Source organism: Larus michahellis, chromosome W (genome assembly GCF_964199755.1).
Source record: "Larus michahellis chromosome W, bLarMic1.1, whole genome shotgun sequence".
Taxonomy (NCBI): Eukaryota; Metazoa; Chordata; class Aves; order Charadriiformes; family Laridae; genus Larus; species Larus michahellis.
Genome location: NC_133929.1, coordinates 10,039,987 through 10,052,767, shown reverse-complemented (window position 1 = coordinate 10,052,767; position 12,781 = coordinate 10,039,987). Strand labels below are relative to the sequence as shown.

Below are 12,781 nucleotides of genomic sequence, written 5' to 3'. Positions count from 1 at the left end.
TTAAATGTAACTAATTGTTATGTTTGTGGTGGAACAAACCAAGGTGAACGATGGCCATGGGAGGCCATGGAGAGCAACATTAGTAATCCTCAAATATGGAAAGCAATGGGAAAGGGTAACAGGAAACAACAGTGGGTACTTCAAACGAGTATAATTGGAAGGAGTTGTTGGCAAAATTTAAAAGAGAATGGAAAACAAGTAGGTAATCTAGAGTGTGAAGGAGGTTACCTATGGAACGAAACTCAGAATAAATGGGATAAGTGGGGGAGTCCATGGGAAATGAGTGATCAGTTTAAAAATTGGACCAATGGAACAAACATACCAAATGGATGGCCCACTCCTGAAGGACATTATTGGATTTGTGGTAAACTAGCTTATGCGTTTTTGCCACAAAATTGGACGGGATCCTGTGTATTGGGAATTATAAGGCCCAGTTTTTTCCTGTTACCTATAAATCGAGGAGAGCGATTGGGAGTCCAAGTGTATGCTGAAGCTGGTGAATTAAGAAAAAGGCACTATAAACGGAGTCTACAAATTGGACATTGGAAAGATAAAGATTGGCCTCCCGAAAGAGTCATTGCCTACTATGGTCCAGCCACATGGGCAGAAGATGGATCCTGGGGCTATAGAACTCCAATATATATGCTAAATAGAATAATTAGATTACAAGCTGTATTAGAAATAATTGTAAATACAACTGGAGATGCCCTTGGACGAATTGCGAGACAAAATACCAAGATGAGAACTGCTTTGTATCAAAATCGCTTAGCCCTGGATTATTTGCTAGCACAAGAGGGAGGTGTTTGTGGGAAGTTTAACCTTAGTAATTGTTGTTTAGAAATTGATGATGAAGGGGAAGCTGTAAATGAACTTGTAAAAGAAATGAAGAAAATTGCACATGTCCCAGTTCAGACTTGGACTGGAGTCGACCTAGAAGGATTCTGGGAAAACTTTACGGGAGGTGATTGGCTTACTAAAATCGGGATTGTTATATTGGGGGCATTTGCAGGATTGTTAATAATTCCATGTTTTATACCTTGTTTTATTAGACTAATACACTCAGTTATACAAGGAATGCAGATAGCTACAGTACCTGTTGATTCAGAACCAGGGAAAGAGAAAACTCTTTCCCTGATGATACTAAAGACAAAAGAAGATTCGAAACTAATACCAATTCGGCAAGTATTAACTCGGTTGGAAACAAAAACACGAATCAATGCCGTAGAAAAAGAAAATGGGGGATTGTGAAATGTGCTTAACTGATTCGTGTCAGTGTGGAACAGTGTTAGGGCCACAGGGTGAAGTGTGACCTTTGATTGTTTTGTCTGTATGGCCGCAGACGAGACGGTGTGTCTATCGTGTCTGTGTTTTGCAGGAGCCACCTGGCGAACATTCTAGAATACCAACTTAAACCGGTCCTGTTGTTATCTGCATAGTGACCTGTAAGAGGGGGGATACACCCATTTTTGGCAAGGGCCAACCATTTTAGAGACAGTTATGAATATGTATTAGTATAGGAGATATAAACCAAAAATGGGGTCTGTAAGGTGTGTGTCTTGGTTGGGCAGAGACTCCCGGCACACCCAGCGCTGTTTGCTTGCCTTTATTCCTTTAATAAATTATAAATTCTAATTGGAATCCTGTTTGCGATTAAATCATTTATCACAAACACGTATTCTGGGTGGCCGTCAGTTGGGCTGGCCGCCTGGCTGAGATTTTTGCACCGCAAGAGCTGCTGCACGTGTACAAATCGCCGCTGAATGGATTTCGTCTGTTGCCCGTCGATCTAGGCACTGTTGATGTCGAATGTTTTGTGCCGCGTGTCTGTGGAAGGTAATAAAAGCTGTGAGCAGCAGTTGCACAATAAAGATTTAGCATGGGGATCTCACCTCCGTCTTGTGCGTCTTACTGAGGGAAATAGTTCCGCAAGTTAAAACGGCGTCTCCCCGGAGTGTAAGTACGTGGACTGGGTCGGTCTGTTAACAGTGTTCTATAGATAGATAGTGATTTGGCCAGTCATTTGAAGCGTGACGCTGGGACGGCTTAGCAGTCTCCTGCGTCCTGTAGGAAGCAGACTCTTGGCTCTTTGGAAGCGGTACGCAAATGTACGTAAAGCCAGTGTAGGCGGCTGCTGCTGCAACACCTTTAGAAAATACTGTATGCGACGCTACAGGCATGCCATACAAGGGTGCTTTTGTGGGAAAGCCTCCGTCCTCTTCTTTGTAGCCGCCCTTTAAGTACTGGCAGACTGCGATGAGGTTCCCTCCCCCGCGAGCCTTCTCTTCTGCAAGGGAGAAGAGACCCAACTCCTTCAGCCTTTCCTCCTAGGGCAGGTTCTCCAGCCCTTTGGTCATCTTTGCGGCCCTCCTTGGGACCTTCCCCAGTCGGTCTGCGTCTCTTTTTTGAATTGTGGGGACCAGAACTGGACACGGCGCTCCAGGTGCGGCCTGCGGGGGTAGCCTGTGTGAGAAGAGGCCAGGGTCTGCCCTGTGCTGGACGCAGCTGGTGCCAGCCAGCTAGGCACTGGACTTGCCGCAGGCCAAAGCTGAGCGGCTCAGCGAAGCCGGGGGCGCCCCTGGGAAAACCTATTGAAGAAAGGGCAAAGCGCTGTCCGGGGCAGGTATTTCCCTGCTGCCTGTGGGTCCGGCCGGTGGATGTTTCCTGAAGGAACTTTTTCATCCTATTTTCTCCCCCTGTCCTGTTGAGGAGGGGCAGTGAGAGAGCGGCTGGGCGGGCCCCTGACAGCCGGCCGAGGTCAATCCATCACAAAGCCTAAAGGGCAGATTCCTCCATGTAGAAGTGTTGAAGGGGGTTGGTGCTTTAAGGAACGATAGTGACTGGGGTTTTGGAGACAGGAAAGTCGGGAAATCGCTGGGGATCCAGTTGCTTCGAGGGGGGGGAAATTTCAAGAGAAAAAGCCTTCTTTCTGAGCAATAAGAGGCTCTTGTGAGCAGAGGGCTCTAGTCTCCCTTTGTTCTCACTTGGTAATGAAAGAGACAAGGCACCGGAACTCCTGCGTGCGAAGGGATGAAAATGTGCGGAGCCTGTTGGATGCTCTTTGTGTGCGCGTGTTGGGAACCCAGGAACAGCTATAAGGAGGTGGGTGTGAGCTTGGTTAACTTGGCCAAGCCAACCACGCAAAGCTGACCCAACCTCCCGCCCGCATCAGAACCAGTGCCACCAGAAAAGCACGTAAGGTGTTAGCAATTGGAGATCCCCTACTGAGAGGCACCGACGCACCCGTTTGCCGTCCAGGCGATTTCTCTCGAGAAGTCTGCTGCCTACCAGGGGCTCGCATCCGTGGCATCGCCGAGAGGCTGCCGAGCCTGGTGATCCCTGCAGGTTATCATGCGCTCCTACTATTCCGCGTAGGGTCTGACGAGGCAACTTAGAACCCTCCAAAGAGACTTTATGTCCCTCGGAGCAATGTTAAAAGGATCAGGAGCACAGGTGGTGGTCTCCTCTCTCCTCCCAGTCAGAGGGAGGGGTCAAGGAAGGAGGAGACGAATTGAACAGGTGAATGCCTGGCTGCGTAGCTGGTGCCATACGCGAGGTTTTGGCTTCTGTGATCACGGGTGTACCTTTGAGAAGCCGGGTCTGTTGGGAGCTGATGGGATTCGCCTGACCAAGCGGGGCAAGAGGGTCTTTGCCAACAAGCTGGCCGGACTTACAAGGAGGGCTTTAAACTAGGCTCAGCGGGGGAAGGGGATGGAGTTCTGAGCAACAGAGAAGAGCCAGGGGCTGCTGATGCGTTAGGAACCAACAGGGGAACCCCTGAGAAATGCCGCAAAGGACTTGGGGCTTGATCCTCCAGAAAGGCGACACGGTCGGCAGCCCAACTGAAGTGCCTCTATACCACTGCGCGCAGCACAGGTAACAAACAGGAGGAGTTGGAAGCCCCTGTGCAGAAGGAGCAGAAGGGAGCTGGCAGCTCTTTCAGGACGTTTTTTCTTCGAGCACAAGAGCTCTCGATTCCCACGTGTAAGAAATGGGAAAATAGAAATTCGTCTACCTAGACTTTAGTAAAGCCTTTGACACCGTTTCCCACAGCGTTCTCCTGGAGAAACTGGCTGCTCATGGCTTGGACGGGCGTACTCTTTGCTGGGTAAAGAACTGGCTGGAGGGCCGGGCCCAGAGAGTTGTGGTGAACGGAGTTAAATCCAGTTGGCGGCCGGTCACAAGTGGTGTTCCCCAGGGCTCAGTACCGGGGCCGGTTCTGTTTAATATCTTTCTCAACGACCTGGACGAGGGGATCGAGTGCACCCTCACTCAGTAAGTTTGCAGCCGACACCAAGTTGGGCGGGAGCGTCGATCTGCTTGAGGGTAGGATGGCTCTACAGAGGGATCTGGACAGGCTGGATCGATGGGCCGAGGCCGATGGTATGAGGTTCAACAAGGCCAAGTGCCGGGTCCTGCACTTGGGTCACAACAACCCCGTGCAACGCTACAGGCTTGGGGAAGAGTGGCTGGAAAGCTGCCCGGCAGAAAAGAGCCTGGGGGTATTGGTAGACAGCCGTCTGAATGTGAGCCAGCAGTGTGCCCAGGTGGCCAAGGCGGCCAACAGCATCCTGGCCTGTATCAGGAATAGCGTGGCGAGCAGGACTGGGGAAGCGACTGTCCCCCTGTACTCAGCACCGCTGAGGCCGCACCTCGAATACTGTGTTCAGTTTTGGGCCTCTCACTACAAGAAAGACACGGAGGTGCTGGAGCGTGTCCGGAGAAGGGCAACGGAGCTGGTGAGGGGTCTGGAGCACAAGGCTTATGAGGAGCGGCTGAGGGAACTGGGGTGGCTTAGCCTGGAGTAAAGGAGGCTGAGGGGAGACCTTATCGCTCTCTACAACTACCGGAAAGGAGGCTGTAGCGAGGCGGGGGTTGGTCTCTTCTCCCAAGTAACAGGCGATAGGACGAGAGGAAACGGCCTCGAGTTGCGCCAGGGGAGGTTTAGGACGGATATTAGGAAAAATTTCTTCGCGGAAAGGGTTATCGAACGTTGGACCAGGCTGCCCAGGGAAGTGGTTGAATCACCATCCCTGGAGGTATTTAAAAGACGGGTAGACGCGGCGCTTAGGGACGTGGTTTGGTGGTGGTTTTGGCAGCGTTAGGTTAATGGTTGGACTCGATGATCTTAAAGGTCCCTTCCGACCTAGACGATTCTATGAAATCAGGCAAGGAAGGCAGGAGCCCAGCATGGCTGAGTAAGGACCTTCTGGTCGAGCTGAAGCGCAAGGAGGAAATGCGTAGGCGGTGGAAGCAGAGACACGCATCCTGGGAAGAATATAGGGATGGGGTCGGGAAAGCTAAGGCACAGCTGGAGCTGAATTTGGCAAGGGATGTGAAGAAGAATCATAAGAAGGGCTTCTACAGGTGCGTTGGTCAGAAAAGGAAGACTAAAGAAAACGCACACCACCCCCACCCCCCTCCAATAGGTAAGACAGGAGAGCTAGCGCCAACCGACATGGAGAAGGCCGAGGCACTCAAGGATTTTTCTCCTCCGTTGTCGCCGGCAATCACCGTTCCCGCATCTCTCAAGTCCCTGAACCTCAAGGCAGGGACTGGGGGAACAAAGTCCCTCCCATCGTAGGAAAGGATCCGGTTCGAGACCACCTGAGGAACCTGAACATACGCAAGTCCTGCACTGGGGAGGAACAACCCCATGCACCAGTAGATGCTGGAGGCCGACTGGCTGGAGAGCAGCTTTGCTGACGTGGGGGGCTCCTGGTGGACATCAAGTTGAACGTGAGCCGACAACGTGCCCTTGCCGCAAAGGCGGCTAAGGATATCCTTAGCCCGCTACAGAGGAAAGCAGGGTTTATACATGTTACAATACAGTTGTGTAGACCAATCAAATTGCTCACTATCCCCGGGGGTGCAGGGCACCAGAGACCACCCTTGGGCAGCTTTGGGGGCACTGCCTGTTTTTCTACGAGCCTCCTACCCAGCTTAGCGCAAATCCTATCTCGATCTGCGCCCCCCACACACACCCACACCCACAGCCCTCGAGCCACCAGTGCTGAAGACACGCTTTGTATTGTATTTTCTCCCAGGAGGCGCGCAGCTTAGAAACGTCTGCAATCCAAGCGGGGCTTGCAGGGAACAATTGAGAGCAACTTCTGTCGGTTCTGGGGAGTGTTCTGAAAAGTTAAGGCCTGCCCTGCCCTGGCAAAAGCAGTCCTTTGACTGGAGGGAGCAGCACCAAAAAGCCACAAGCACGTTTGGGGTGGAGTTGACGCGGTAATAAATAACAGTCAATAGTACTTGTAGCTACAACAGCCTCTTCTGAGACCTCGTCGCCCGCCCACAGGGTCGCAGCACTACACGGCACGGATCCCTCCGCGGACTGGCCCAACGTCTTCTCCCTCCGCCCCCAGGTCGGATCCCTCCGCGCCCCCAGGGCACGCAAACTCCCTGAGCCCCGCTAAGCACCAGGTCGACGAGGGCGGACCCGCCGGGGGGCCGGGGACAAGCGAAAACGACAGACGAGACAGCCAATCGAGACGCGGGATCGGCCGGCGGCCATCTGGCGGCCCAATGGGCGCCGCGGAGGGCCTGGCCGAGTGGAGGAAGCGCGGGGGCGACAAGGGGCGTTGTCGTGGCCGACGAGCTTATTGGGGCGCGGGCCGCCCGGCCTAGTGCCGCCGCCACCCGCAGTGTTTTCGGGAAGATCATCGGCAAGGTGCTTCCCCGCCAACGTCGCCTACGAGGACGAGGAGGTAGCCGCGGCTTTGCTCTGAGCGCGGTTCCTCCTCCCTCCCCCCGTCCCCCCCTCCCCCCGCGCTCGCAGGCACCCTGAGCCGAGGACCCGTTGCGCGGTGCCCGGGAGCGCGGCAGGGCGGGTGGCGGCCTTGCTGCGGGCGGGCGGTGGAGGGACGGGGCCTCTCTGGGTTGTGGCGCTCTCTACTGCGCGATCCCTATAACATCGCGCTTCTTCGGTGCGGCCCCCCGGCTGCCGCGGCGCGTACTGGGTTGCTGGTGCTGGCCGGCTCGCCTCGGTTCCCAGCCCCGCCGTGTCGCGTGCGCGCGTGCGTAGAGGAGGGCCTCTGACGGTAAGGCACTTGGTGGCAGCCGCAGACGTTTGCTGCGTGATATCCCTTTGGCACTGCAAGTCGTGCAAAGTTTGCTGCCGAGGGATGCGAGTGGTCCTACCTCGTGTAGGACGACAGTCTTGAAACCTTAGATTAAGCGCACGCAGTCAGTCTCCTCGGGGATTCCAGGCGTATGTATGTAAACGGTGAACGTCTGAGTGGTGACCGTAATGAGTTAGTTCTGCGTAGGAGAAACGCAGGTCTTGATGTGCCTCCTAATAGCACTGTAGAGATTTCACAGCTCTGCTGTGCTAGGCTTTGGTTCTGCGCCCCCAAACTGGATTGTTACAGCTTTTCTTATTTTTCTTTACCAAAAAAGTAAATCCAGAAACTCGTCATCCTTAGGAAACGATCGACCCGAATTAAAACGTACTGGAGGTCGCTAGTCTGAAGTACTGGCCCGCCTCCTTGCCCCCATCACCTTGCATGCTGAATCCCACTTCTGGAGGGGGCTCTGTAAAGACGTTGTATTTTTTTGTACAGAAAGCATTAATATCGCGTAAGAAAAATCAACGTTTCGGCTTGCGTTTGGGGTATCCGGTAGTCTGCTTCTGTAGGAGTTCAGTGGGGCATATTGATTTGCTTAAGCTATTATTACCTTTCTCTGAAGCCAATGACGTTTTAACTGTTTACTCTTCCTCCAGCGCCTTGCGTTCCGTGATCTTTCACCCCAAGCTCCGATGCTTTTCCTAGCCATGCCTAAGGAGGCAATTATGAGCTTATGCGAAGCAGAAGATCCTGGTGAATGTGTAAGTACTGTGGAAGCTTTCTGTACGCTAAACTGTACCTGTCGTTAGTTCCTAATTTAGTAGACTCTTTCCCATCCCCCCTTTTCCTCTTGATAGGGCACGGTAGGCTGGTTTGGGTTTTCTGGCGCTATAATCTTTTCTCTCTGGCTTGTAATGGAGCTGAGCTTTTTGACCGAAAGTAGCGATATAAAGCAATGCTCATCCCTGGGTACGTACTCCTGGTGCAAAATGCAGTGTTGTTTTGGAGCGCAGGGTGATGCCTACTGTCACGGTTTAGAGCAAGAGGAGGAGTAGTACTTCTTCTAATACGGAGAAGAGGGCTTGGGGTTTTTGGCAGGTCGGGGGTGAGGAAGGGCAAAGCTGGTCGAGAGGTGCTGGATGCTTTGCTTTTGGCTATAAAAGTCAAGTTCAGAGACTTTGTAAACCCACGCAAAAGGCAGCCTGAAGCTTATTTTCCACCCGAGTTGCGTATGTTGCCTGAAGAGATAACGGGGGGCTTTAACCCGGAGACAAACTTAGCTTCTGTGGCTGTTTTGTAGTCCGTTACTGTCTAGCTTGAAAACAATTGCGTAGCCCTCTTTCTTCCCCCCCCCCCCCCCCCCCTACAGTGTGCGTAATCGGTCTTTGTAGCTTTGCTTGGGAAATGCCGGTTGCAGGCGGACAGACAGTAATTTGAAGCGCAGTGGTTGAATTGCTAGGAGTTGGCTAACTGGTTTCTCTGGGTGCTTCTCTGCTCTCATTCCTCCCCTCCCTGCCCTCTCCCCTTCTTGTGTGTGGCTTTTTATTTTACTTATTTATGGTTTTGTACTTCCTTCTCCAGCTTCTTGGGCATTTAATGATTGTTGGCAAGCAGCGTGCTGCTCACCTGGGCCTGACCGATGGATTCCGGATGGTTGCGGATGAAGGGCCCGAGGGTGGGCAGCCTGTCTGTCACGTACATCTACGTATTCTGGGTGGCCGTCGGTTGGGCTGGCCGCCTGGCTGAGATTTTTGCACCGCAAGAGCTGCTGCACGTGTACAAATCGCCGCTGAATGGATTTCGTCTGTTGCCCGTCGATCTAGGCACTGTTGATGTCGAATGTTTTGTGCCGCGTGTCTGTGGAAGGTAATAAAAGCTGTGAGCAGCAGTTGCACAATAAAGATTTAGCATGGGGATCTCACCTCTGTCTTGTGCGTCTTACTGAGGGAAATAGTTCCGCAAGTTAAAACGGCGTCTCCCCGGAGTGTAAGTACGTGGACTGTGTCGGTCTGTTAACAGTGTTCTATAGATAGATAGTGATTTGGCCAGTCATTTGAAGCGTGACGCTGGGACGGCTTAGCAGTCTCCTGCGTCCTGTAGGAAGCAGACTCTTGGCTCTTTGGAAGCGGTACGCAAATGTACGTAAAGCCAGTGTAGGCGGTTGCTGCTGCAACACCTTTAGAAAATACTGTATGCGACGCTACAGGCATGCCATACAAGGGTGCTTTCGGCACAGTGCAATGCGTTGGAAGCATCCAACTCCTGTTGGAGCACTTCATCAAGGGCTGCGTGATAAGGCCCCGTTGATAATCCCTTTTCTGCTGAGGAGGGACGTGGTAGGAGAAAACAATTGGTCTGAATGGCAGCTGTGGTGCTTCCATAGCACGGTGGAATATCTCTCTTGGTCCATTTGGGTCAGCTGTCCTGGCTGTGTCCCCTGCCAGCCTCTTGCCCACCCCCAGCTTACTGGACTGTGGGGGTGGGGGTGGCTGGAGAGACAGCCTCCGTGCTGTGGGAGCACTGCTCGGCAGTAGCCAGAACACTGGTGTGTTATCAACACCCTTCCAGCTACAGCTACGAAGCACAGCACTATGAGGGCTGCTGTGGGGAAAGTTACCTTCCATCCCAGCCAGACCCAAACCAAAGCTACGTCGCAGGGAGACAGCCAACTTCATCTTTCTTTAACAGCTATTAAAAAAGGGAGACGGGCATGGGAAAGCAGGGCCATCCTTCGTTGCCCTTGAACGCTGCGTCCGACCTTTTGTGGGAAAGCCTCCGTCCTCTTCTTTGTAGCCGCCCTTTAAGTACTGGCAGACTGCGATGAGGTTCCCTCCCCCGCGAGCCTTCTCTTCTGCAAGGGAGAAGAGACCCAACTCCTTCAGCCTTTCCTCCTAGGGCAGGTTCTCCAGCCCTTTGGTCATCTTTGCGGCCCTCCTTGGGACCTTCCCCAGTCGGTCTGCGTCTCTTTTTTGAATTGTGGGGACCAGAACTGGACACGGCGCTCCAGGTGCGGCCTGCGGGGGTAGCCTGTGTGAGAAGAGGCCAGGGTCTGCCCTGTGCTGGACGCAGCTGGTGCCAGCCAGCTAGGCACTGGACTTGCCGCAGGCCAAAGCTGAGCGGCTCAGCGAAGCCGGGGGCGCCCCTGGGAAAACCTATTGAAGAAAGGGCAAAGCGCTGTCCGGGGCAGGTATTTCCCTGCTGCCTGTGGGTCCGGCCGGTGGATGTTTCCTGAAGGAACTTTTTCATCCTATTTTCTCCCCCTGTCCTGTTGAGGAGGGGCAGTGAGAGAGCGGCTGGGCGGGCCCCTGACAGCCGGCCGAGGTCAATCCATCACAAAGCCTAAAGGGCAGATTCCTCCATGTAGAAGTGTTGAAGGGGGTTGGTGCTTTAAGGAACGATAGTGACTGGGGTTTTGGAGACAGGACGTTTTGGAGACAGGAAAGTCGGGAAATCGCTGGGGATCCAGTTGCTTCGAGGGGGGGAAATTTCAAGAGACAAAGCCTTCTTTCTGATCAATAAGAGGCTCTTGTGAGCAGAGGGCTCTAGTCTCCCTTTGTTCTCACTTGGTAATGAAAGAGACAAGGCACCGGAACTCCTGCGTGCGAAGGGATGAAAATGTGCGGAGCCTGTTGGATGCTCTTTGTGTGCGCGTGTTGGAAACCCAGGAACAGCTATAAGGAGGTGGGTGTGAGCTTGGTTAACTTCGTCAAGCCAACCACGCAAAGCTGACCCAACCTCCCGCCTGCATCAGAACCAGTGCCACCAGAAAAGCACGTAAGGTGTTAGCAATTGGAGATCCCCTACTGAGAGGCACCGACGCACCCGTTTGCCGTCCAGGCGATTTCTCTCGAGAAGTCTGCTGCCTACCAGGGGCTCGCATCCGTGGCGTCGCCGAGAGGCTGCCGAGCCTGGTGATCCCTGCAGGTTATCATGCGCTCCTACTATTCCGCGTAGGGTCTGACGAGGCAACTTAGAACCCTCCAAAGAGACTTTATGTCCCTCGGAGCAATGTTAAAAGGATCAGGAGCACAGGTGGTGGTCTCCTCTCTCCTCCCAGTCAGAGGGAGGGGTCCAGGAAGGAGGAGACGAATTGAACAGGTGAATGCCTGGCTGCGTAGCTGGTGCCATACGCGAGGTTTTGGCTTCTGTGATCACGGGTGTACCTTTGAGAAGCCGGGTCTGTTGGGAGCTGATGGGATTCGCCTGACCAAGCGGGGCAAGAGGGTCTTTGCCAACAAGCTGGCCGGACTTACAAGGAGGGCTTTAAACTAGGCTCAGCGGGGGAAGGGGATGGAGTTCTGAGCAACGGAGAAGAGCCAGGGGCTGCTGATGCGTTAGGAACCAACAGGGGAACCCCTGAGAAATGCCGCAAAGGACTTGGGGCTTGATCCTTCAGAAAGGCGACACGGTCGGCAGCCCAACTGAAGTGCCTCTATACCACTGCGCGCAGCACAGGTAACAAACAGGAGGAGTTGGAAGCCCCTGTGCAGAAGGAGCAGAAGGGAGCTGGCAGCTCTTTCAGGACATTTTTTCTTCGAGCACAAGAGCTCTCGATTCCCACGTGTAAGAAATGGGAAAATAGAAATTCGTCTACCTAGACTTTAGTAAAGCCTTTGACACCGTTTCCCACAGCGTTCTCCTGGAGAAACTGGCTGCTCATGGCTTGGACGGGCGTACTCTTTGCTGGGTAAAGAACTGGCTGGAGGGCCGGGCCCAGAGAGTTGTGGTGAACGGAGTTAAATCCAGTTGGCGGCCGGTCACAAGTGGTGTTCCCCAGGGCTCAGTACCGGGGCCGGTTCTGTTTAATATCTTTCTCAACGACCTGGACGAGGGGATCGAGTGCACCCTCACTCAGTAAGTTTGCAGCCGACACCAAGTTGGGCGGGAGCGTCGATCTGCTTGAGGGTAGGATGGCTCTACAGAGGGATCTGGACAGGCTGGATCGATGGGCCGAGGCCGATGGTATGAGGTTCAACAAGGCCAAGTGCCGGGTCCTGCACTTGGGTCACAACAACCCCGTGCAACGCTACAGGCTTGGGGAAGAGTGGCTGGAAAGCTGCCCGGCAGAAAAGAGCCTGGGGGTATTGGTAGACAGCCGTCTGAATGTGAGCCAGCAGTGTGCCCAGGTGGCCAAGGCGGCCAACAGCATCCTGGCCTGTATCAGGAATAGCGTGGCGAGCAGGACTGGGGAAGCGACTGTCCCCCTGTACTCAGCACCGCTGAGGCCGCACCTCGAATACTGTGTTCAGTTTTGGGCCTCTCACTACAAGAAAGACACGGAGGTGCTGGAGCGTGTCCGGAGAAGGGCAACGGAGCTGGTGAGGGGTCTGGAGCACAAGGCTTATGAGGAGCGGCTGAGGGAACTGGGGTGGCTTAGCCTGGAGTAAAGGAGGCTGAGGGGAGACCTTATCGCTCTCTACAACTACCGGAAAGGAGGTTGTAGCGAGGCGGGGGTTGGTCTCTTCTCCCAAGTAACAGGCGATAGGACGAGAGGAAATGGCCTCGAGTTGCGCCAGGGGAGGTTTAGGACGGATATTAGGAAAAATTTCTTCGCGGAAAGGGTTATCGAACGTTGGACCAGGCTGCCCAGGGAAGTGGTTGAATCACCATCCCTGGAGGTATTTAAAAGACGGGTAGACGCGGCGCTTAGGGACGTGGTTTGGTGGTGGTTTTGGCAGCGTTAGGTTAATGGTTGGACTCGATGATCTTAA

The 12,781-nt window shown here is 53.6% G+C and overlaps 1 long non-coding RNA gene across 1 annotated transcript; it reads left to right on the top strand.

The window, feature by feature from the left end:
* Nucleotides 1-6,219: 6,219 nt before the first annotated feature.
* Nucleotides 6,220-8,990, top strand: LOC141735580 (uncharacterized). The gene is made up of 3 exons (XR_012584789.1): nucleotides 6,220-6,710; nucleotides 7,727-7,831; nucleotides 8,652-8,990. It is a non-coding gene; the product is annotated as an uncharacterized LOC141735580 (long non-coding RNA).
* The last annotated feature ends 3,791 nt before the right edge of the window (nucleotides 8,991-12,781 follow it).